This window comes from Pinus tabuliformis, chromosome 2_2 (genome assembly GCF_031772625.1).
Source record: "Pinus tabuliformis cultivar Carrire ecotype Pingquan chromosome 2_2, CPIR1, whole genome shotgun sequence".
NCBI lineage: Eukaryota > Viridiplantae > Streptophyta > Pinopsida > Pinales > Pinaceae > Pinus > Pinus tabuliformis.
In genome coordinates this window covers 631,591,109-631,616,722 of record NC_142300.1, presented here as the reverse complement: position 1 = coordinate 631,616,722, position 25,614 = coordinate 631,591,109, and the positions used below count along the sequence as shown (strand labels likewise).

Here is a 25,614-nt window from a genome sequence, read left to right as displayed (position 1 = left end):
AAGTAGAGGTGTGCATGGGGTGATTTCTAAGATGTAGCAATCTAGTAGAGTGTTAGTTAAAGTCGATTATCTGAGCTCTAGTCATAAATAGAGTCAGTAGGATTTCAATTGAGTAGTTGTAATAGTTGTTAACTGACTGATCTCCCAGTTAACTAGTCAATTTATTGAAAATAGCCCCATTCATGCATAGAATTCGAATTGTCTAGTTGACTGGAGGAAAAAGGCATCAATGTAATCATTATTGTATACTATATACTAGTGAGTGTACAATGCTTGCATGTAGCAGGTGAGAGACTATTCTCTTGGGACTTGCGTAAGAAAATAGGGTCTTCTCCTATTCTTTAGGAGTTAATTTCCTCAGGAATTGCGCAAGGAAATAGTAGGACCAGGAGGGCCAAGAATTGGCTAAGTATTTTGCAGAGCAGTCTTAGGAGGAGGAGATAGTATTGCAGTGCAGGTTGTGCTTCAGGATTGAAGTTGTCCTTGTAATAGATTAATTTTTCTCATCTGATATAATACAAATAGAGGAGGGGTTTTCCTTAGTTGGGTTCACCAGTAAAAACGATGTTCATTGTGATTTATTGATTGCATGTGTTTCTATTGTATGTTTTCCCTTCCGTAGATTGAGTAGAAGAAATTTGTGTCTATTGTTTTCAGTTCGAATTCATTAGCAGCTACAAATTTCTAGTTATTTCTACATGGTATTAGAGCCTTGAAAACTACATAGAAACCAACTTCCTGATCTTCTCTTAGAGAAATTTCGAATAGTAGATTTGTGGTGCAGGGATTTTCTTCAGTGCAGGAACAATGCCTTCCAATGGATTGAAACTTGAGTATGCGTTGGAGGGAAGTTCAAATTTCATTGTCTGGAAGGACAGAATGGAAGTTGCGCTGGATGACAATGGATTATTGCAATACACAAAAACTGATATTGCAAAACCATCAACATCTGATGCACAACAACTGACTTAGTGGAAGAAAGATACAACTAAAGCTAGGAGGATTATCTTGGAGTGAGTCAGAGACCATGTGGTTTCGAGTTTGCAGGGTAAGCAAACTGCTTTGCAATTTGGAAGACCCTTACAGACCTATTCGAAAGTAGCAATGATGCCAAGAAATTGACATTGAAAGATAAGCTCATGAACATTCGAATGTAAAAAAATGAAACCATTGTTCGGTACCTATCCAGATTCACTCAGGTCAAAGATGAACTTGGAGGAGTAGGAGAGACTGTGCCACCATTTGAGCTTGTGAGCTTAGCACTCCTTGGTCTTCCGAAGTCCTGACATAGCTATCAGGATCCAGTTAACGGAAGAGAAGCTCCCAAAATGGGAGAGACATTGGTTTGACTTGGTGTAGGAGGAGATTAGAAGAAACACTAGAGATGGAGTCTTAGCCAAATTTGATGAGGAAGAACATTATGCTCTAGTTGGCAAAGGAAAGAATGCCAAAGGAAAGAGGGCCCAAGGCGAGGCAGAATCCAACCAGAACCATGGGAAGAAGAAAGACCTCAATCAAATTAAATGGTTTCACTGCCATGAGTATGGACAATATGCAACCAAGTGTCCACATAAGAAATCTAACAAGGAACCTACAACAACAACAGGAGGAGATGCTTTCACATCACAATTTGAATTGGATTTCACCCTTAGTGCGTGAATGGAAAGCACATTAAGAGGGAGTTAGTGGTGTTGAAAAATGTAACTAGGTTTGGTCTTCATAATGACATGTGGAAATATGATTTTATGTAATTAATGAAAAGAAGAAAAATAAACTTATTATTAATGCTTGTCTCATGGGTTTCATGAGCAAGGAATTTTATTTTTAGTGATGGCTCCCATTGTGAGCCTTTAGGATTTGTCTTCTAGTCATACAAGTCAATTTGAGTCTATGCCATGTATGAAGGGCCCTTCTTGGACATATTATATTTGCATATGTTTCAATGGAAATGTCAAGTAGCCCTCTAAGACCAAGCACAACCAGTAACCTCAAGTCGACTTCAAAGTGGAATTGATTATCTCCTCCAATAGACATGTCGACTCACCCTCTTCAAGTCCGACTAATTTGAGGAGGAAACCACTATAAATAGGAAACTCGACCTCATTTCAAATCATTGGAAAATTCAGAGAAGTGCAAGTCTACAGTTAGAAGTGCGAAAGGGTGAAAGGAAAAGCCTCCCAACCAGCAAGTAACAAGAAGGAAGAGCGAATTTCTTAAGGAACTTTTTGGGTCTGTTTTAAGGGTTGAAAACTCTATATGTTCAAAGGAATCCGTTGCAATAAGGTCGAGGAGAATTATGTTGGAGTAGTGGAAGCCGAGGAGAAGTACAGAGAATTCTATTGCAGCTGTGGAAGCTGAGGAGAAGTACAAAGAACTCTATTGCAGCAGTGGATGCCGAGGAGAAGTGCAACCCTCCTAGAGAGCCGAAGTGGAAGAAGGGGTAGTAAAGAAGGTCCTGAATTAAGGTCAAGGATTACAGACATAATTCAAGAAGGCCGAAGGTTTGAAGCAAGAAGGAAGCCAAGGTTGAAGAAGAAGCCGAGAAGGAGGAAGGAACAGAAGGTTGACTATTGTTGACTAAGGATCCTGTGTCTTGGTCTTGGAGTGGAAAATAGGTCAAAGGTCTTGGTCTTGGTATTTGTTAATTGGAATCTCTATAAGAAGAAGATTTTGTTTGGGTTTTCCTCTCGAGAGTGATAGGTTTTGGCGCTGGATGATAGCCTATATTTTGTGTCTTGTCTCTTTATGGTTTATGCATTGGTAGCTATTTGATGAAGAAGAACAATAATAACCTAAGGAAAAGAAGATCCTAATCTATAGAAGTAAAAAACACTCACAAGCAGTTACTAATAGAAGAGAAATCACCTAATTGCTATGCCCAAATTTCTCAACATGGTATCAGAGCTAAGGTGACAAAGTCAAGGAAGGGCATCTTATAAAGGGACACTCAAAGGATCAAATCTCGAGAAGGACATCAGAACAATTTGAAGGATATTGAAGTGAAGTCAAGATATACAAGAAAGCATCAAAACCCTTTATTCTTCCCACTGAAGACATCATCAAGAGGTCATCATTGATCCTCATCAACAAGACTTCACCATCAAAAGGGATCTCCCTCTCTGTGAGACCAAGGATCATTATTGAAGAAAATTATCTTCAATAAATAGAAGTTTTCTATCCTCTATATAATCATCAACATCAAGAAAGCAACAAGAAGGAGGAGCATCCTATCAAGTAAGTATATTTATGTCCACATTTGAATCTGTCAAAATGTCTTTTTCCAAGGACAAAAACAAATTGGTTGGGGCTTCAAACTATCTTGCATGGAAGAAAAGGACAGATTTGAACCTCATTGAAAATGAGGTTATGGATCAGGTCAAAGGATCTATCACTAAACCAAGAAAGGAAGATGCTCAAGCTCTTGCGAAGTATATGAAAGGGGAAGTCAGGACCCAAAGGATTGTCATAGAATCCATCAATGATCCCCTCATCCCATATGTATCCAAACTCGAAACTTCAAAAGAAATCTATGACAAACTTGTAGAGTTGTATTTTGTAAGCACTGCTGGAGAAGTTTATCAATAAGGCAAGAAATCTACAAATTGAGGATGTCAAGGGAAGATGGAATAGCCTCATGCTTTATGAGGATATCTGAAATCCGAGATCAACTACAAGATCTAGGAGAAGTCATGACTGACAAAGAAATTACTACAGTTGTATTAAATGCACTACCAGAAGAGTGGTGTAACTTCACTTCAAGTATCTGTGGGAAGAAAGAAGCTACTCCATTCTAGGATCTATGGTCACTATGCAAAATTGAAGAATCTAGACTAAATGCCAAATTTGATGTGGGAGCAAGTGAGCAAAATCAAGCATCTGCTGCTATGACTAAAAAAAAGGGGAAATTTGGAAAGTTTGGTCCTCAGAAAAAGAAGAAGAACATGGCTAAAATACAATGCTATGGGTGTCAAGAATTTGGGCACTATAGAAGAGATTGTCCTAAGCTCAATAAGGACAATAACAAAAGAAGAAGAGAAGATTACATCACTGAGGAAGTGGAGGAAGTTGAAAGGAAGAAGTCGAAGAAGGAGGAAGTAATAGATCTCCACTATTGAGATAGTCTTCCTCACATAAATTCTTTTCAAGTTCCTAAGTCTTCTGTTGTAAGATATGGCTATCATGATTCACTAAGTAAAATAATGGGATGCATCAAGGCATCATGGAAGCATTGAAATCAAGAGCTCGAGACATCATAGAGAAGCATGAAAGATGGTTAGAATCTATGGAAGTCAAGGATATAGCTCTTGGGAATCTCATTGAAAACATAAGTGGCAAGGTCATCTAGTACAAGGTTTGTCATACATCTGTCAAAAGGAAACATCTTCTGATGGGGATACTTTAGATCCTCAAGATTCTCTGATGGAATCTACATTGAAAGGTTCATCGATCATGAGGGGAAGCAAGTGTTTCATCAAGAATTCCAAACTTGTGGAATTCATGGATGATGGTATGATGACATAAAAGGAGAAGCAAATCAAGGGATTGAAGCTCTTTCAATCAAGGAAGTTGTTGTAGGAAGTCTGGATGACCCAAAGGAAAAAGAGGTATGTATGCTTACAGTCTATATTGAAGAGTCATGTCATATGGTTGCAGGTAACATGGATCAATGCTCTATCGTGAGAGCATAATCAAAGGAAGGATCTCCTCCTTCGAAGGAATGTAGAAATGCATGGGTCACACATTCATTAAAATCAACATAATATGTCCTCATATGTAATATGAGGTGGTTGACTATAATTGAGGAATTCTGATTGGAAGTTCCTGGGAATGAAATGTGTGAAGAAAGGAAGAGATCATAGAATATGCAACCATGTCAAATCTTCTGAAAGATAAGAAGATTTGACTAGGATATCTCCATGGAAGATATGAAGACTCTGATGGAGTCTGAAAAGAAAGAGACCCTTAACAATATATATCTTTGGGAGATGTGTCGATATGTATGCAGGATGCTAACGCAAACTAGAAAATGTCATGATGAAAGACCATCACAAAGGTAATGTTGATTTTAATGTTCATTCCTTTATTTTTTGAACAAATATCTGGATGGGTTTATGCAAGGTTGTCGAGGGAAGATCTATGGATGTCTTCCACAACTGATGCACATGTAGTAGGATGAAAGATCCTTAAGGAAACATAGCATGAAGAAAGCAACATGGCATGAAGGAAGGCCATATATGGATTGATGGATCACTTTCTGATGATGACATGGCTGACCCATGTATGAAAGTGATGGATGGTCGGTGCCCTATGAAGAAGAAGCCGAGAAGGAGGAAGGAGCAAAAGGTTGACTGTCTTTGACTAAGGATCTTATGTCTTGGTCTTGGTATTTTTTAATTAGAATCTCTATAAGCAAGAAGATTTTGTTTGGGTTTTCTCTCAAGAGTGAGAGGTTTTTGCCCTGAATGATAGCTTATATTTTGTGTCTCTTTTCTCTTTATGGTTTATGCCTTGGTAACTGTTTGATGAAGAAGAACACTAATAACCTAAGTAAAAGAAGATCCTAATCTAAAGAAGTAAAAAGCACTCACAAGCAGTTACTAATAGAAGAGAAATCACTTAATTGCTATGCCCTAGATTTCTCAACAAGTGGTACCTAGACTCTGGTGCTTCATATCAGATGACAAGAAATAAGGAGTTCTTCAACAACCTAGAGGAGAAAGACCTACAATTACACATATAGCTTGGAGATGATGGGAGATATAGTACCAAAGGGATCTTAACTATCACCTTTAAGATGGAGTCAGGCTCTCATCTTCACCTCAAGAATGTAATGTACGTGCCTGGCATGAAGAAAAATCTAGTTTTTATAGCTGTACTTGAGGACAGAGGATATGATGTGGTGTTCTGTAGGGGGAAATCTTATCTAAAGCATGTTGCTACTAGAAAAGTAAAACAAATTGGTGTTCGAGTTAAAAATCTCTACAAGCTAGAGGTAGATTTCACCTTGCATGTAGCTACACCTCTAGGGGTGAGGTGGGGCGATGTAGAGCCTTAGTCCCAGATTTGCAAATATTTGGGCAAGGTCCATAGGAGAGCAACAACAGTTGTAGTATACTATTCTCATGGATCATTACCCTTGCTACAAGGGCCTACAATATTCAGTAACAGAAGGATCAATGTCAGTCAATGCAGTCAGATATTGAGCGACATAACAGAGGCTAGTAGCAGATAGACTCTGAAGACAATTGCAACTCAGATACATAGTTGATTCAGTATTCTGGATGCTTCTCAGTTGCAGTTGTTGCAATAGCAACAAAAATAGTGAGAGGGAGTGTTATTTGTGTTACAATGCATTCCTCAAGAGGAGAAGGATTGGAGAAATGGAGAAATTCAAATTTCCACATCAGTAGGATGACTTGATGCAATTAGCAGGAGCGACATGGCATTGTCACTTAGTTAAGTTGGTCAATTCGAGTTTGTTGGCAAGAAGTAGTGTTGTGCATGGGTTGATTGTTAAGATTTAGCAATCTAGTGGAGTTAGTGTTCGTTAAACTCAGTTATCTGAGCTCTAGTCATAAATAGAGTCAGTAGGAGTTTAGTTGAGATGTTATCACTGTTGTTAACTCACTGATATCTCAGTTAACTAGTCAATTTACGAAAAATAGCCCCAGTCCTGCATGGAATTCGAATTGCCTAGTTGAGTGGAGGAAAAAGACATCAATGTAATCATTATTGTATACTAGTGAGTGTACAATGTTTGCATGTAGCAGGTGAGACTATTCTCTTGGGAATTGCGCAACCAAATAGGGGCTTCTCCTATTATTTAGGAACTAATTTCCTCATGAATTGCGCAAGGAAATAGAGCAGGAGGCCAAGAATTGGCTAAGTATTTTGCAAATCAGACTCAGGAGGAGGAGATCAATATTGCAGTGCAGGTTGTGCTTCAGGATTGAATCTGTCATTATAATAGATCAATATTTCTCTTCTAATAGAGGAGGGGTTTTTCCCAGTTGGGTTCCCCAGTAAAAACTGTGTTCATTGTGATTGATTGCATGTGTTTTTATTGTATGTTTTCCCTTCCATAGATTGAGTAGAAGAAATTTGTGTCTATTGTTTTCAGTTCAAATTCATTAGTAGTTGCAAATTTCGAGTTATTTCTACATGGACCTCAAACCCTTGTGGCTGCTCAATGTAGATTTCTTCACATCGATCTGGTGGATGCTCCATCCCATCTCAAAAGATGTCGAAAGAACTGCTCGAATAGAGGAGTATCTGACTATGGGAGCAAAAGTCTCATCGTAGTCTACTCCCTCTTTTTAAGAGAATTCACGAGCAACAAATCTAGCTTTGTATTTTTCCAAATTGCCATCTACTGCATACTTTAAATCACAATTGACTTCCCATTTGGTCTTGATACAATCTCCCAGACATCATTCTTTATGATGGAGTTGTGCTCCTCCACCATGTCATCTCTCCACACTTGTTGGTTGGATGCTTCCTTAAAGCTAGAAGGCTCTAAGTTTATGATGTTGGTAATCAAAGCCATGTACATCAAAAACTTCTGCAGAGGTCTTCTCTCCTTGAAATTGGTCTTGCGAGGGTTGACATTCTCTCAATCATCTCGTAAGGTCCGCTTTGCCCACTTGAGCCTCTTGACTGATGTTGAAGAAGTTGACTGCTCCTCCTACATTGAAGGTTGGGTATCTCTGCTACTGGAAGTCTCTGCTCTCAGCTTCTCCTTTGGTTCCTCCTCTTGAGGCCCCTCTGCAATTGTTGGTAGGTCTTGATATTTCTTAGATGCCAAGTTCTCCTCAAACTCGACATGTCAACTCAACACTGTCTTCTCGTGATATGTCAAGAAGACTCTATAAGCCTTGGAATTCTTGTTGTATCCCACGGGGATGTTCCTCTCACTGGAGGGCTACAACTTTGCCCTCTTTTCCATAGGTATGTGGATGTAACTTGTTAGGCCCCTATACTACTAGCGTAACCCCTTATTGTTATTAGTACAACCCACTTATTATATTGATGTACCCATGTAGTGCCCATATTGTTACTATTGTGCACCATAGAAGCCCACTATTGTTATTATTGTGTCCTTACATTATTATTGTTATGTCGGCTCTGATTATGTTATGACCCCTTAGACTCATATATATAGAAAGGAGGTCTTTTCATTTGTATCATCCAAGAATTGTTCATTTATGTAATGTAAAGGAGGTTGCCCCCTCGAAGAGGCTGAATTCTAAGGTGTTGATCTATCTTTTCTATCTTTTCTTGAGCTGGTTTCATACCATAACTAGACAACCAAATATCCCAAGTTGTCCTATCCATCTCAGTAGTGGTAGAGCCCTGTGATGGAGATGCCCCATCCTCTTATGCCAAAGCTCGTAGATGTTGTCATTGGTGTGCACTAGTGGATGAGCAGGCTGACCTTGAAGTCTATATAGTTTCTCTCTCAGATTCTAACCCTTATTGCAGTCTCTGGAATCTGGATTGGATCCCTTTAGGAAAATGAACACTTGCCCCCTTCGGAAGTTGACTTCAAAACCTTTGTACTCCATGATTGAGATGGACAAAAGGTTCTTTAGGTCAAGTAGATAGAGTACCTCCCGCGCATGAAAGGACCCTCCTGACTCAAGCTGGAACTAAAGTATCCCTTGCCCCCTCACTGCATACTTGGCATCATTGCCAAGCTCAATATGTCTCTGAGTCGTTCTATGCAAATCTACTAAATATCTGTCTAGCCTTTGAGGCGGTAGGCACCATTGTCCAAGTACCAGGGGCTTCTAGCAATATCGCTGGTAGAAAGGTAAGACATGCGTGAAAAAGTCACTCTCGAACATGGAAGCAAGTTCGCTCAACCGTTTCTCTATTGTTGTTGCAACTTTCTGTGACTTCCCTTTGCCTTTCTTCATATGTGGACACTGAGAAGCAAAATGGCCATTCTTATAACAAATATAGCATTTGATCTTGGTCATATTTCTCTTCTGCTTGGAATGTTGTTCCTCTCCCTCATTATTGTTAGAAAATCGGAAAGGCAAAAAGCTTTTCTCTTGTTGATGATTAGTAATTACTTGTGATATCTTTGAGTTCTTATCATCTTTCTTATGTTCTTCTTTTATCTAAGTTTCATCAAGCAATTACCAAAAGAAAAACATGAAGATAAAGTACACCAGATGTAGGCACTCTGCCAGGGCTAAAACCCCTCTATAGGGGAAAACCCAGTTAAAATCTCTTCCATCAGTAGATTCAAAATGAGATAGACCAAGACCTAAGACCAATAGACCTTCCTCCTCCACCAAGTCAACCTTCCAATTAAATTCAACAATCTTTAGCAGTGTCTTGTCCAACAACTTTAGCCCAACAACAACCTAGAGATTTCGCCCCCCAACAACACAAAATTTTGGCCCAGCTTCAGTACTACAATTTCGGCCCATCATTAGTACTACAATTTCGATCCTCCATGTGAGAGGGGGAGAATTTCGACTTCTTGTGCTTGATAGAGACATCCTTCTCCTTCGCTAGCCCTTTCCTCTTCTTCCTTGAATTTCACACTTTTTCTGGCCCCAGTAGTTGCATATTGAACTTGATGAGTGAGTTTGAGTTGCTGTCTTTATATAGGAGTTTCTGCCCCTCAATTAGGCTAACTTGTCCTTCCTTGAGACCGACTTGGTGGAGGAAGCCTAGGAGACCTAATTTCACATAAAATAAATTTCTTTTTGACAAAAATGGTCTTTTAGAATGTGACATGGACAAGGCCATTTGACATAAACCCTAGAAGCTTGCAATGCATGCTTTGACCTACGAATAATTGACCCAAGCATGAAAGCCATGCTTTAATAAGTCAATTTTATTTATAATAAAATTTCTTGTTCTTTCTTTTGACAAATTCAATACATCATGAATGAAATACAATTATGAAGACTGACACTAGTTACATTCTTCAACAATTTTCACCCTTTTTGATGAAAAGTTTCCCTTTGGTCTTCTTCATCTCACTGACCAGGACCAAGTTTTCATTTGTTGCTCCTCTTCGCTTGTTGTTCGTGGACTCTTTACGAGTATCCTCTTGGATGTATTCATCGGAAAGTCTCTCCCACTTGGGAAGATACTTTTGGGCACAAATGCCCATGATGAATGGTTCCCGAGCCTTGGTGAACCCATTCAGAGCAACATTCACTAGCTCTGTATCTAGTACATCCTCCAATAATTGCAAGCTGGTCATGGATTTGTGTGATTCTCATAAGGCAATTGGTCACATTGTTGGAGGGGTTCATTTTGCATTCTGAGCTTAGTTTTGAGAATCATTTTTTGACTCATGTTATCACTTTGAAAAAATTAATACTACAAAATCAAATGTCCTTATATTTGATTTTTTTGCAACATGTAGAATTAGATGATCCTTAATAGCGTAAAGGATCACCCTCTTTTCCTTTATGTCCTTATCCCATGCTGCCTGCATTATAGGGTCTACTATTGTTGGTGTTTGCATGCTCCCTAAGGTCTATGTTGGAGCAGGAGGGTTGGACACGACTTCCCACAAGTATTGCTCCTTCAAGATCACTAAGATTCTTTCCTTCCATGGCAAGAAATTCGAAACCCCATCAAGTCGATCCTCAACTTTCACATTGGTTACAAAAATGGCTGTCCTGAGCTCTGTCTCTCAAGCTTGTTGAAGTATCTTGGAAAATAATAGATCTACTTTTCTCTCAGAACAAAACCTCTAACACCATGTTAAATTATCCTAAAACCAACTATCTAAGCAAATAGATCAGATCTAGTTGGAATTATTAACTCTTGCATTTAGCGGAAAACGAGAAACACAATCACACACAATGCACAATTATTTTTTCTCTTCTAGATCAGTGCATCATTGAAAACAAGAAAAGCAATCACATTATTCACAATTATTTCTACTCTTCTAGATCAGTTCATCATTCAAAATATCTTTAGAACTTTTACAAGAGCCCCTTACAAGGAAAATGGCTCTGAGAAATTAACAAACAAATAATAAACTTGGAAAAATTTCAGTTTGCACAGAAATCAAGGCATATCTACACGAAATGCATGGTCTGCGTTGCAATTTGTTTGGCCTACTCTTCAATCCCTACAAATGACTCTACGAATCCGTACAAATGACTATACATCCTCCTTTGCTGGGTTGTATGACTGAAATTCTCCTTGCTACTGATTGGATCTCTTCTTTTTGTTGAACTACTGCTAAAACTCCTTGCTAATGGCTGAAAATCAGATCTTCGATTTTTTTCTTCACTCATGTGACTTGTGAAATGAATGCTCTCTGTGTCTCTTTGTCGTTTTCCCCCTCTTTCTTTTATAATTATTCTCTTATGACTTTGACATAAGCCAAAAAGCTAATGTTCAATGGTTAAGATCTAATTTTGAAGTCAATGAGTCTCTTTTAATTAAATCATTAAGTGACCTACTTTAGTCACTTTATTAATTAAAAGTCACTTAATTAAAAAATGTTCACTTTGTTAATTAATAAAGTGAACATTTAGAAAAAGCATAGGATACATTTAATGAAGATTTGCATAAGTAGATACTCTCTTGGAAATACTTGTATGAGCTACATCTATTTTCATTGCCTAGGAGCTTTGGGGTGGAAGAGGTTTGGGAAGGCAAAGCCACCTCTTGGTTGACCTATGTCATAAATGGTCACATCTACGATGATCCATGATTTGAGAGCAAAAATAGATCTTGGGATAAATGATGACATGTGTGAAAGAAGACTATGTTAGATAATGGTTACAATTTTAGTTTTAATATCCCACTATTATTGATTAGTGAATGTCCACATTGCCCATTTTCAATGTTTTAGGTTCATTTAATAATCATCTTGACTTGACATTTTAAGCTTTGTCTCTCTTATCTTAATGCAATGATTTTGATGATATGTCGGTATTTGTTGTAGCATGTCTTTTTTTGGATGCTAGAGGCCATCCTTTTTGGTTTAGAGATGGATTGCACTCAATATTATTTTGGTTATATGCACCCTTATATAATTGAGAACTTTTTCATATTTGTGCATAAATGGTTTGGATTCATATGGATGCACATGAATATATACATTTTTCTTTAAATTTTGAATATTTTATATATTCTTTGGCCAACCGGATTTTTGGTTTTGTTTTTTTTGTTGGTTCTGGTCCAATTTTGACTGGTTGGGGGGTCTACTTGTTTGGTGAACTGTTTGGTTTTGCTAACATTGCCTCATATTGAGGCAGAGGGTGGGAAAATCACTAAGGCTAATGCTAGATAACTTCCATTAGAGGGGATTCTATCTGCTCTAGGGCAAGCCATAACTTCATCAAAAGGCATGGGAAATCCACCTATACTAGGCAAGGTAGGTAGACAATTTTTTCAATTGAGAAATCAATAGTTCGTGGGCCTCAAACATGATTTCATGCAATTTCATGCATATGGGTTGAGTATTGAGTCGTTGAACTAAAATAGGAAGAAATCTTTGGTTAGAGTGAGGATGGGTGCAAAGCCCCCACACGAATCTAGTGTTGAATCAACGATATAGCAAGCACCCTTCCATTGAAGTAATTCAAAATGGAGCCCACTCTTAAATGAATTACATTCTTGGAACAAAATTTTGAGGAGCCTTGATTCTCCATTATCTAGATTGACAAAATGGCGATGTATTTTTTAGTGGAGGCCATATTAGCTCGAGAAGTTTATATTTAAACAAAACAATGAGAAGAGCTAATGCTATAAAATTGCGTAATTACTCAACCACCCTAAGGATCACAATCTCTCAAGTTATAACTCTTCTCTCTCTAATTATGGTCTCAATGATCACCCAATTCACGATAATCTTTATCTTCATTATGCAAGAATATCAATAATGAGCGTAGTAATTAATATTGTATTTTTCTAATTTATGAATATAGTAAATTTACTTGTATTTATTTGGTTTATGAATTTCGTCTTTGTGATTTCTACGTTAAATTTATATTTTTGAATTTCTTCACTGAAAAGTGTTGCCCAATATATCATTTTCATTGTGAGAGATAATTTCATATATTTGTAACATTAATTTCCTTGTCTTGCCATGTCAATTGGTGATTAAGGAATTGACAACAAACTTCAAATGGTCTCATGTGAGTAGATGATTGAACTACCCTATTGTATTCACGTTGAATGTAAGCTTTTCATCCCATGTTTTGGGATGCTTGTGATTATATCCCCTCAATAAATGAACAAGTATTGTGTATCCATTTACTTGGGTATGGAATGAGTGGATTTGAATCCATACCTTCTCAAGGAACTTTTCAGTTGTCTTTTGGCCTTTGATGCTCTTCTTACAATGAGTAAGAGCAAACACTTGCTGAATCTATCCATTGCCACTATAAAATAGTCATTTGCACTCTTTGTCCTTGGCAAATCTCCCGAGAAATCCATGGAAATGTGTTTTGTGTTCTAGAAGGAAGGTGTAACGTTGTATACAATCCCAATAGGGAGGTCGTTGGTTTGCTTATATCGCAAAGTGTGCTTGCACTAACATACCTTGAAACATCTTGATCTATGCTCATGTCCTTTCAACAATTTTCCTTTGATGCTTCCTCGTTTGGATGTCAACACCATTAAAAGAACTTTTTACTCGCAGTTACCACCTTCTGGCTTGATTGGCACCTAATGACACAACCGGACATTCAATTTCATCAATATACTTAAGTAATAGCAAATATGAACATGTATTTCTTTGTCACTTGCATATTGGTGTCTTTGATTTTTGAATCCAATGGATATGTTTGAGAATGGGCATAAGACTCCAAGCCAAGTTGTTGCACCAAAAGATTTGGAAATCAAATTATCTTAGAAATGGGATCAAAGAGTCGACACCTTATTTGTGATTTGAATCTTTCTCTTTCCTCTTCAATTTTTTCTTTCCCTTCTTTTTCCATCTGTAAGGATGATTTTTGTTCACCATTGGGCAGATTTCTCTTGCTCATTGCTAGATGTTTTGTTTTTCTCTTTCAAGACTGATTTTCTTTTGCTTGTGGATAGATCCTCTTGCACATACGTGATTGATTTTTAATACTTGCAACCATTTTTTTGCATATTTAGCTTTGATTTTGGGGCTGGGCATGCCAATTTTACACCTCTAAATTGCATTTGATTTCTTCACCTTCAACTTGAGCGGTCATTCCTGGCTTCACATCTTTGTTTTTATTTTCTCCTTTCTGAGTTTGTTGATGATGTAGTGCTTGTAATGATGTTTTGGGTCTCTACATGCATGAGATGTTGCAAATGCATTTTCTTGCCTTCAATTTTTTTTTTAATTGTATTTTTTTGTTCAAAATTGCTTCATATGTTTTGCTTATTTGTCATCTCCATATACTTTTTCATGGAAGCATCATCTAAATTCCTTGGAGAAGAATTATGACTAATGGCACAACATCACATTTGTTTTCATCAGTATACCTGGAAATAATAGAAAATCTGAACTCACATTTCTGTCACTTGCATATTGGTGTCTTTGATCAACCAATCCAAGGTGTGTGCTCAAGGATAGGCATGAGTCTCCAAGCCAAGTTGTTGCACCAATGATTTGGAAATCATTTTTTTCTCAAAATTGTGATCAACAAGAGTCGATGCCTTCAGTAAGAAGAGTCGATGATTCAAGCATTTGGTAAGAAGAGTCTTTGTCTTTCCTCTTCAATTCTTTTTTCTATTTCCCTTACTTTTTGACTTTATCAATTGGTGATTGTAGATTTATCTTGGTCACTACTAGCTGATTTATTTTTCTTTTTCAACACTTTTTTTGGCTTGTTCATAGTTTTTCTTGCTCATACATGACTGATTTTTCTTTAGCCATAGCTGATTTTTCATGCTTGCAAATGCTTATTTATTTATTTTGCATCGATGGGGTTGGTTTTAGGTCCACTCTAAATTGCTTAAAATTTCTTCTTTGTTTTTATTTTTTAGATGGGTACGAGGATGGAGCTTCCAACATGTCATCTTTTTATATCCATCAATGCTACAATGCTCACAATGATGTTTTGAGTCTCTACATGCTTGAGAAGCGTGCACATGTTTTTTCTTGCCTTCCAAAAATATGTGATTGTAATTTGTTTTCGAAATTGCTTATCTTGATCCAATGGCACCCCCCTAGTTCTATATAGCTTGTTTTCTTGGAAGCATCATAAAACAGAATTATGACTAATGGCACATCACATTTGATTTTATTGATATACTCAGAAATAGTAGCAAATCTGAACTTATATTTATTTATCACTGTCATATGATAAACATATCTGAAGATAGGCATGAGTCTCCAAGCCAAGTTGTTGCACCAATGATTTGGAAATTAGATATTTCTAATAAATGGGATCAATAAGAGTCGATAACCTCTGATCTTAATCTTCAGTAGGAAGACTTTTCCTCGTTCTTTTTGCACCTGTAAGGCTGATTTTTGTTCACTGGGAGATTTCTCTTGCTCTTTGCTAGCAGATTTCTATTTCTTTTTCAAGATTGATTTGCTTTTGCTTGTGATTAAGTCCTTTTCACATACTTGCCTGATTTTATTTATCCATGCTCATTTTTAATACTTACATATTTGGGGTTCATTTCAAGGCCAAACATGCCAATTTTACACCTCTAAATTGCATTCAATTTCTTCACTTTAATCTTGAGTGATCATTGCTTGCTAATGGAGCTTCCAATGTCCATCAATGCTACAATATTTGCAATGGTGTTTTGGGTATTTGGATGCTTGAAGTGTATGCCTTTGAAAAATATTGTTTTGAAATTGCTTATTGCTCCAAACTTTTGCTTATTTTGATTCTCTGTGTAGCTTGTTTTCATGGAAGCATCATCAAAATCCTCTGGGCAAGAATTATGACTGATCTGCCTCCTTAGGAATTTCAATCCTCAAATATATCTAGCTAACATATACGGGACTTGATGTAGATACCCCATGTCCATGTGAAGGAAATTGGTTGTGTATTCTTGGATGTTTTGACCTTGTTTTTTATGAAATTGCCATTTTATTTTCTACTTGTGCTCATGACCTGTTGTGTAGAAATTTCTTCTCATCATGGATTTGAATTTTCCCAATTGGTGATTAGTAGCCATCATTTTTTCTTTGAAGACTTCGCATGGGTGGCCCACCATATTAATGTAACTTAGAGATCTTCAATCTGGTATATGTAATTTTTTTCTTATCTCCATAGTGATGTGCTTATACATCTCCAACATTTTATTTTCTACTTGTGCTCATGACATATTGTGTAGAAATTTCTTCTCATCATGGATTTAAATTTTCCCAATTGGTGATTGGTAGCCATCTTTTTTTCTTTGAAGACTCCACATGGGTGGCCCACCATATTAATGGAACTTAGAGATCTTCAATATGTTATATGTAATTTTTTTCTTATCTCCATAGTGATGTGGTTCTACATCTCCAGTTGTTCAGTGATTTACTCTATTTCTATTTATAAGCATACAACTTAAATTTCGACCATGTTTTAAAGGGTGGATGTTTCTTAAATGTCCTTATTCCCTTGAAATTTTCTTGTTCTGTGTCCTCTTGCCTTTGTGGAGGCTCTTCTTCTTCTTTAAAATCATCACCAATTCTTCTATTGACTTCATCAATTTAATTTTCATTCTAAGCAAATTTTCTACACAATTCTCCAATCTTTTGAATCTTGCTTCATAAGTGTTGTCTTCATGATTTGATCTATCATTTCCAATTCGTTGTCTATATCTATAGTTTCTCTTTCTCTAATTCCTTTGCCAAGAGCCTTCCCCTTTTGATTGAGAGTGTTACTCTTCCTTTCACTCCCACAACTCTTAATGCTTGAAACTGTAGGTCACTGGAGAAAGTACTATGCCACCTTGTACAATCTCTTTGTAGTTTGGATTAGTGCTTGCTAACCTCACGTGAATCCCTATTCAATTTGGAAACAAAATATGAACCCGAGAGACCAAAATCTTGAAAATGCACCCTTTGAAGATGATTCTTTGATACCAAGCTGGAGAGTGTTTGCTATTTCCATTCTCATAGCTTAAGACTTCACATTATTATTTGTTTTATGCTATAAGATTAAAGTTGTTACTTTACATATATTCATTATCAATGGTCATGTTATGTGTCATTACTATGATGTGATGATTTCATATTATTTTTGAATTTATGGACATGATGTTGTGATGATTTGTTTCTTTGCCATATCATTGTGAATAACACATGCATGACCCATTGTGGCTGGTATATAGTTATGTACAAGTTATATTCTTTATTAGCTTGTGATAATTGTTCTGTTTTGATCATGAAATAATGTTGATATAATACCCATGATGACATGCTTTGATAACATGCATTGTGTGCGATTTATATATCGACCACAAGATGGCGATGGGTTGATAACATGTGGTATATGCTAGTTACATTTTCATTGTTGAGTGGTGATGATTGGATACATGTTATAAGTAATATTTTGTTATTGTTCCTCACATTTTCAATGAAAGATCTCATGGGATCCCATATCCATGAAAAGAAGATCCCCTTATCAACAAAATCTTCTCCCTTGGGGGCAACTCAACAATTTCTCATTAAACATATTTGAGAAAATAGGAAGTTGACTAATTAGTAGGGTGACAACTAATTACATTTATGGACAAGCAACTAGGAGGGGGACAAGTGAAGTAACTTAGGGTGGGGTGGTGGTGGGTGTGAGTAATTGAGATGGAGATAGTAAGTTGGTGAATTATGTAATTTGGGCGAGTACCATTGATTACATCAAATATCATGAGCATTTATAATAGTAACATACTAGCAGGGGGACCACTGGTGAAATAGTAAACTAAGAGGGGGCACAATAAATATAAATGAATAATGGTAGTGAACCACCATGTTGTCGCATTAATTTACAAATTGGGAGTTAAACTATAAGTGGTGTGAACATACACTTTATTTTTTTTGTTGGTTCTTGTGAAGCTACACTAGTAAAGTGCAACACAGAGGCTAACTAGGTCAACAAAGGCCATTGGCTATGTTTTATCCCTTTGAATTCTCTATCTTGAGGCTACATAGAAGGTCTCTAGACCCTCCATGGTACGAGCCTTAGAAATTTGGTCCTTTGAGATTATTAATATAGCGTCACTGTCAATATGGCCCTTAACCAATTACTTAACCTCTTGAGATTATCAATAAAACGACACCATCAATATGGCCTTTAACCAATTACCTAGCCATTAGTTTAGGAAGAGGATTCCTCAAATAACACCCAAATTCACCTTAGAGCTAAGTAGATAGCTAAGAGCTTTAACCACCAACGTTGGGGGAAAGGGGCACCTTTGTCAGATATATTTGAAAATTCCAACCTACTTTGAAGATCATATCTTAATGATAAGACACACATGATAAGGCATGAAGTAATATTTCAATGCTATTAATAAGCCTAACCCTAGAGCAGGAAGAATTCCTAGAGGGAAGGGCCACTCTACTTTATCATAAAAGATGTGCCAAGAAGATTTATAGATGTATAAGTCATGAAGCAAAAAAAGAACAAATGTAAAGGCTAGTAAATGATTCATAACAACACCACATAAATGTGAAGGGCTATTCTACTCGATCATAAACTTTCTAAATCAAGGTAAGGTCGAATGACTTGTGCACTCCATGCCTTGAATTGCACTCAAATTCACTTTGTAGCTTAATAAATATCTAAGTGTGTCAACTGCCACCACGAGGATTAGCACTAAGGGGCACACTAGAGGGTTTCTTGCTTTAAGATCATAAACAATGTGTCAAGAAGATTTATAGACGTATAATTCATGAAGCAAACAAAGAACAAATGTAAAGGCCAATAAATGATTAATAACAATACCACATAAATATGAAGGGCTATTCTACTCGATCATAAACTTTCTAATTCAAGGTAGGGTCAAATGTCTTGTGCACTCGATGCCTTGAAGTGCACCCAAATTCATCTTGTAGCTTAATAAATATCTAAGAGCTTCAACTACCACCACGAGGATTGACACTAAGGGGCACACTAGAGGGTTTCTTGCTTGAAGAATGAGGGTGGCTTTTAGGTAAAAATATTCTCATTGGCTTCCCTTAGGAAGCAGAACCTTGAAATGTTTTGTAGGTTGGTCCCCAATTTTCACAGAATGGAATTGCACTCGTTGAGTTCTTCTTGCAATGTATTTTTTTGTTAGGGTCATTCAAACCCTAGAAATCCCATGGGGTCACTTTTTGAAGATTACTTGTAATCTTTGCTTTGGTATGGAATTAGTAGTATGTGATGATTTCATATTATTTTTCAATTTATGGACATGATGTTGTGATGATTTGTTTCGCTGCCATATCATTGCAAATAACACATGCATGACCCATTATGGTTGGTTTATAATTATGTACAAGTTATATTCTTTATTAGCTTGTGATAATTGTTCTGTTTTGATCATGAAATGATGTTGATATAATACCTATGATGACATGCTTTGATAACATGCATTGTGTGCCATTTATATATTGATCACAATATGGCTATGAGTTGATAACATGTGGTATGTTAGTTACGTTGTTGAGTGGCGATGATTGGGTATATGCTATAACTATGTTCTTATTATTATGGCTCACATTTTCAATGAAAGATCTCATGGGATCCCATATCCATGAAAAGAAGATCCCTTTATCAATAGTTAGTAGGGTGACAACTAATTTCATGTATGGACTAGTAACTAGGAGGGGAACAAGTGAAGTTGGGGTGGATGTTGGGGTGGGGTGGTGGTGGGCGTGAGTAATTGAGATGGAGATAGCAAGTTGGTGAATTATGTAATTAGTGCAAGTACAATTGATTACATCAAAGATCATGCGCATATAATAGTAACAGACTAGTAGGGGGACCACTATTAAATAGTAAGCCAAGAGAGGCACAATAAATAGAAATGATTAATGGTAGTGAATTTATGTTGTTGCATTAATTCACAAAATGGAAATTCAACTATAAGTGGTGTGAACATATGCATGTTTTTTTTTTTTTTGATTCATAGTGAATTAATGCAACTACATGCTAGTGCAAAGGAAGAATTTCTTGTGAAGCTACACTAATAAAGTGCAACAAAGAGGCTAACTAGGCCAACAAAGGCCATTGGCTATGTTTTATCCCACCGAATTCTCTATCTTGAGACCACATAGGTCTCTAGACTCTCCATGGTATGAGCCTTAGAAATTTGGTCCTTTGAGATTGTTAATATAAACGACATCATCATTATGGCCTTTGACCAATTACCTAGCCTCTTGAGGTTGTTAGTAAAGTGACACCATTAGTGCGGCCTTTGACTAATTACCTAGCCTCTAGTTTGGGAAGAGGATTCCTTGAATGACACCCAAATTCACCTTAGCTAAGAGCTTTAACCACCAGCATTGGGGGCAAGGGGCACCTTATTTAGATATATTAGAAAATTCCAACCTACTTTGAAGAACATATCTTAACGGTAAGACACGATAAGGCATGGAGTAGTGTTTCAACGCTATTGATAAGTCAAACCCTAGAGCAAGAAGAATTCTTAGAGTGAAGGGCCACTCTACTTGATCATAAAGGATGTGCCAAACCCTTGAGTCATCTCCAAGAAGATTTATAGACGTATATAACCCATGAAGCAGAAAAAGAACAAATGTAAAGGTCGGTAAATGATTCATAACAACACCACATAAATGTGAAGGGCCACTCTACTCAATCATAAACTCTCTAAATCAAGGTAAGGTGAAATGAATTGTGCACTCCATGCCTTGAATTGCACCCAAATTCACCTTATAGCTTAGTAAATATCTAAGAGCTTCAACTCCTACTACTAGGGTTTGGACTAAGGGGGCACACTAGAGGGTTTCTTGCTTGAATATTGAGGGTGTCTTTTAGGTAGAAATATTCTCACTAGCTTCCTTAGGAAGAAAAACCTTGAAAGCTTTTGTAGGTTTGCCCCCAATTTTCATTGAATGGAATTGCACTTGTTGAGTGCTTCTTGCAATGTATTTTTTTGTTAGGGTCGTTCAAATCCTAGAAATCCCATGGGGTCACTTTCTAAAGGATTACTTGTAATCTTTGCTTTGTATGGAAATAGTTGTAATCTTGTCGTTGCTTCCAGTGGGCCCCTAACACATTTAACCCACTTTATGTGGGTGGTTTGCTAGAGAGTGTGCTCTCCACTCACTAACTCCTTGATTCATGGCACTAAAAGGACATTGACTATTTTTGTTGAGGAATGACTAAGGGTTAGTTATCTTTGGGGTGAGGGTTTTGTTGCACTATACCTTTATTTTTCCAAAACATTTAAGCCTAGACACCACATTCTCATTGCCTCATTGCCTAGGGAGCTTTGTAGGTAGGAGAGGTTTGGGTGGGCAAGGTGACCTCTTGGTCGGCTTAGGTCATAAATGGTCACATATGCGATGGTCCATGATTTGAGAGTGAAAGTAAAATGGTCCATGATTTGATTGGGTACATGTTATAAATAATATTTTGTTATTATTCCTCACATTTTCAATGAAAGATCTCATGGGATCCCATATCCATGAAAAGAAGATTCCCTTATCAACAAAATCTTCTCCCTTGGGGGCAACTCAACAATTTCTCATTAAACATATTTGAGAAAGTAGGAAGTTGACTAATTAGTAGGGTGACAACTAATTACATTTCTGGACAAGCATCTAGGAGGGGGACAAATGAAATAACTTAGGGTGGGGTGGTGGTGGGTGTGAGTAATTGAGATGGAGATAGTAAGTTGGTGAATTATGTAATTAGGGCAAGTACCATTGATTACATCAAAGATCATGAGCATTTATAATAGTAACATACTAGCAGGGGGACCACTGGTGAAATAGTAAACCAAGAGGGGGCACAATAAATAGAAATGAATAATGGTAGTCAACCACCATGTTGTTGCATTAATTTACAAAATGGGTGTTAACTATAAGTGGTGTGAACATACACTTTATTCTTTTTGTTGGTTCTTGTGAAGCTACACTAGTAAAGTGCAACACAGAGGCTAACTAGGTCAACAAAGGCCATTGGCTATGTTTTATCCCTTTGAATTCTCTATCCTGAGGCTACATAGAAGGTCTCTAGACCCTCCATGGTACGAGCCTTAGAAATTTGGTCCTTTGAGATTATCAATATAGCGTCACTGTCAATATGGCCCTTAACCAATTACTTAACCTCTTGAGATTATCAATAAAACGACACCATCAATATGGCCTTTAACCAATTACCTAGCCATTAGTTTAGGAAGAGGATTCCTCAAATAACACCCAAATTCACCTTAGAGCTAAGTAGATAGCTAAGAGCTTTAACCACCAACGTTGGGGGAAACCTTTGTCAGATATATTTGAAATTTCCAACCTACTTTGAAGATCATATCTTAATGGTAAGACACACATGATAAGGCATAAAGTAATGTTTCAATGTTATTAATCAGCCGAACCCTAGAGCAGGAAGAATTCCTAGAGGGAAGGGCCACTCTACTTGATCATAAAAGATGTGCCAAGAAGATTTATAGACGTATAAGTCATGAAGCAAAAAAAGAACAAATGTAAAGGCCAGTAAATGATTCATAACAACACCACATAAATGTGAAGGGCTATTCTACCCCATCATGAACTTTCTAGATCAAGGTAAGGTCGAATGACTTGTGCACTCCATGCCTTGAATTGTACCCAAATTCACCTTGTAGCTTAATAAATATCTAAGAGCGTCAACTGCCACCACGAGGATTGACACTAAGGGGCACACTAGAGGGTTTCTTGCTTTAAGATCATAAACAATGTGTCAAGAAGATTTATAGACGTATAATTCATGAAGCAAACAAAGAACAAATGTAAAGGCCAATAAATGATTCATAACAATACCACATAAATGTGAAGGGCTATTCTACTCGATCATAAACTTTCTAAATCAAGGTAAGGTCAAATGTCTTGTGCACTCGATGCCTTGAAGTGCACCCAAATTCATCTTGTAGCTTAATAAATATCTAAGAGCTTCAACTGCCACCACGAGGATTGACACTAAGGGGCACACTAGAGGGTTTCTTGCTTGAAGATTGAGGGTGGCTTTTAGGTAAAAATATTCTCATTGGCTTCCCTTAGGAAGCAGAACCTTGAAATGTTTTGTAGGTTGGTCCCCAATTTTCACAGAATGGAATTGCACTCGTTGAGTTCTTCTTGCAATGTATTTTTTTGTTAGGGTCATTCAAACCCTAGAAATCCCATGGGGTCACTTTTTGAAGATTACTTGTAATCTTTGCTTTGGTATGGAATTAGTAGTATGTGATGATTTCATATTATTTTTCAATTTATGGACATGATGTTGTGATGATTTGTTTCGCTGCCATATCATTGCAAATAACACATGCATGACCCATTATGGTTGGTTTATAATTATGTACAAGTTATATTCTTTATTAGCTTGTGATAATTGTTCTGTTTTGATCATGAAATGATGTTGATATAATACCTATGATGACATGCTTTGATAACATGCATTGTGTGCCATTTATATATCGATCACAATATGGCTATGGATATGTTAGTTACATTTTCGTTGTTGAGTGGCGATGATTGGATATATGCTATAGCTAATATCTTATTATTATGGCTCACATTTTCAATAAAGATCTCATGGGATCCCATATCCATGAAAAGAAGATCCCTTTATCAACAATTAGTAGGGTGACAACTAATTTCATGTATGGACAAGTAACTAGGAGGGGGACAAATGTAGGAGGGGGACAAATGAAGTAAGTTGGGGTGGGTTGGTGGTGGGCGTGAGTAATTGGGATGAAGATAGCAAGTTGGTGAATTATGTAATTAGTGCAAGTACAATTGATTACATCAAAGATCATGAGCATATAATAGTAACAGACTAGTAGGGGGACCACTATTAAATAGTAAGCCAAGAGAGGCACAATAAATAGAAATGATTAATGGTAGTGAATTTATGTTGTTGCATTAATTCACAAAATGGAAGTTCAACTATAAGTGGTGTGAACATATGCATGCTTTTTTTTTTTTTGATTCATAGTGAATTAATGCAACTACATGCTAGTGCAAAGGAAGAATTTCTTGTGAAGCTACACTAATAAAGTGCAACAAAGAGGCTAACTAGGCCAACAAAGGCCATTGGCTATGTTTTATCCCACCGAATTCTCTATCTTGAGACCACATAGGTCTCTAGACTCTCCATGGTATGAGCCTTAGAAATTTGGTCCTTTGAGATTGTCAATATAAACGACATCATCATTATGGCCTTTGACCAATTACCTAGCCTCTTGAGATTGTTAGTAAAGTGACACCATTAGTGTGGCCTTTGACTAATTACCTAGCCTCTAGTTTGGGAAGAGGATTCCTTGAATGTATCCCAAATTCACCTTAGAGGTAGAGATAGCTAAGAGCTTTAACCGCCAGCATTAGGGGCAAGGGGCACCTTATTTAGATATATTGGAGAATTCCGACCTACTTTGAAGAACATATCTTAACGGTAAGACACGATAAGGCATGGAGTAGTCTTTCAACGCTATTGATAAGTCAGACCCTAGAGCAAGAAGAATTCTTAGATTGAAAGGCCACTCTACTTGATCATAAAGGATGTGCCAAACCCTTAAATCATCTCCAAGAAGATTTATAGACGTATATAACCCATGAAGCAGAAAAAGAACAAATGTAAAGGTCGGTAAATGATTCATAACAACACCACATAAATGTGAAGGGCCACTCTACTCAATCATAAACTCTCTAAATCAAGGTAAGGTGAAATGAATTGTGCACTCCATGCCTTGAATTGCACCCAAATTCACCTTATAGCTTAGTAAATATCTAAGAGCTTCAACTCCTACTACTAGGGTTTGGACTAAGGGGGCACACTAGAGGGTTTCTTGCTTGAATATTGAGGGTGTCTTTTAGGTAGAAATATTCTCACTAGCTTCCTTAGGAAGAAAAACCTTGAAAGCTTTTGTAGGTTTTCCCCCAATTTTCATTGAATGGAATTGCACTTGTTGAGTGCTTCTTGCAATGTATTTTTTTGTTAGGGTCGTTCAAATCCCATAAATCCCATGGGGTCACTTTCTAAAGACTTGTAATCTTTGCTTTGTAAGGAAATAGTTGTAAGGGATGAGTCTCTTCCTGTCATTGCTTCCAGTGGGCCCCTAACACATTAACCCACTTTATGTGGGTGGGTTGCTAGAGAGTGTGCTCTCCACTCACTAACTCCTTGATTCATGGCACTAAAAGGACACTGGCTATTTTCGTTGAGGAATGACTAAGGGGTAGTTGTCTTTGGGGTGAGGGTTTTGTTGCACTATACCTTTATTTTTCAAAAACATTTCAGCCTAGACACCACATACTCATTGCCTAGGGAGCTTTGTAGGTAGGAGAGGTTTGGGTGGGCAAGGTGACCTCTTGGTCAACCTAGGTCATAAATGGTCACATATGCGATGGTCCATGATTTGAGAGTGAAAGTAAAATGCGGGATAAGTAATGTATTGAACTTGTTTGCTTTGACCTGATTACGAACTTTAATGAACACAAATGCCTTGTGGTCTTTAGACACACATAAACCTTAATGCAAACTCCATATTGAAGTC

The 25,614-nt window shown here is 37.2% G+C and overlaps 1 long non-coding RNA gene across 2 annotated transcripts in view; it reads left to right on the top strand.

Moving 5' to 3' along the window:
- The window catches only part of LOC149194213 (uncharacterized), a 61,087-nt gene extending 45,853 nt beyond the window's left edge, over nucleotides 1–15,234 (top strand). Inside the window, exons 3-4 of one of the 2 annotated variants that reach the window (XR_016255042.1) lie at nucleotides 14,528–14,662; nucleotides 14,959–15,234. This is a non-coding gene — a long non-coding RNA (uncharacterized LOC149194213). The remainder of the gene's footprint in view (nucleotides 1–14,527; nucleotides 14,663–14,958) is intronic. The other variant, XR_016255044.1, reaches the window with a different exon arrangement.
- The last annotated feature ends 10,380 nt before the right edge of the window (nucleotides 15,235–25,614 follow it).